The sequence below is a fragment of the Schistocerca nitens genome, chromosome 8, assembly GCF_023898315.1.
Source record: "Schistocerca nitens isolate TAMUIC-IGC-003100 chromosome 8, iqSchNite1.1, whole genome shotgun sequence".
NCBI classification, from domain to species: Eukaryota; Metazoa; Arthropoda; class Insecta; order Orthoptera; family Acrididae; genus Schistocerca; species Schistocerca nitens.
The window spans coordinates 453,676,741-453,677,755 of record NC_064621.1 but is presented as its reverse complement, the minus strand read 5'-3'; the positions used below and the strand labels follow the sequence as shown (position 1 = coordinate 453,677,755).

General features: G+C 43.8%; 1 non-coding gene across 1 annotated transcript; it reads left to right on the top strand.

Annotated features, from left to right (window-relative positions):
- The first annotated feature begins 708 nt into the window (after positions 1-708).
- On the top strand, positions 709-781 carry Trnaa-cgc (transfer RNA alanine (anticodon CGC)). The gene has a single exon. It is a non-coding gene; the product is annotated as a tRNA-Ala (tRNA).
- The last annotated feature ends 234 nt before the right edge of the window (positions 782-1,015 follow it).

Sequence of the window (1,015 nt, the reverse complement as noted above, 5' to 3'; positions counted from 1 at the left end):
TCATTGCAGAACATCATTAGTCTTTCCTCTCTCTCATTTCTACTACCAAACCCAGTCTCCTACTATAGTGTTCCTATTCTGCCTGATTATTATAGCCACACGGAGTGGCAACGCGGTTAGAGGCGCCATGTCATGGATTGCGCGGCCTCTCCCGCCGGAGGTTCGAGTCCTCCCTCGGGCAAGGGCGAGTGTGTTGTTCTTAGCATAAGTTAGTTTAAGTTGTGTGTAAGACTAGGGACCAACGAGCTCAGCAGTTTGATCCCTTAGTAATTCACACACATTTGAACATCTTTTTGTTATTATATTATTTTTACATGCTAAAATAATGGTTCCGTGTTCTTATATACTTACTCTGTGTCCTTATCTTCTGCTTGCGACGCCGGCATGTTTACCTGTTGGTGCTGGTTTGCTGCCAGTTCCGATGAAAACAACTCAATCACTAAGCTGATCGCAGTAACTCACCCTTCCTAATTTATAACGAATCTCCCTACAGCATACTATTTCCTGCTGATGCTTATATTACCCTTTATACACGGAATAGAAATCCTTATCTTCTTTCGCCTTACTGACGTTCATTACATATAGAGAGAGCCTTTGCAACTAACTGCCTTTTCTGATTTTTTTGGTTGCTTCCCCGTTATGAGGGACAAATTTTTTCAATCTCATATGTTATCGTCCACTATTGAAATCAAACCTTATCAATAACCGAGCGAGGTGGCGCAGTGGTTAGCACACTGGACTCGCATTCCGGAGGACGACGGTTCAATCCCGTCTCCGGCCATCCTGATTTAGGTTTTCCGTGATTTCCCTAAATCGTTTCAGGCAAATTCCGGGATGGTTCCTTTGAAAGGGCACGACCGATTTCCTTCCCAATCCTTCCCTAACCCGAGCTTGCGCTCCTTCTCTAATGACCTCGCTGTCGACGGGACGTTAAACACTAACCACCACCACCACCTTATCAATAAATATTCTTCGAATTACAATGTTTGTGATAAATATCCTTGCAGCCTGTTTA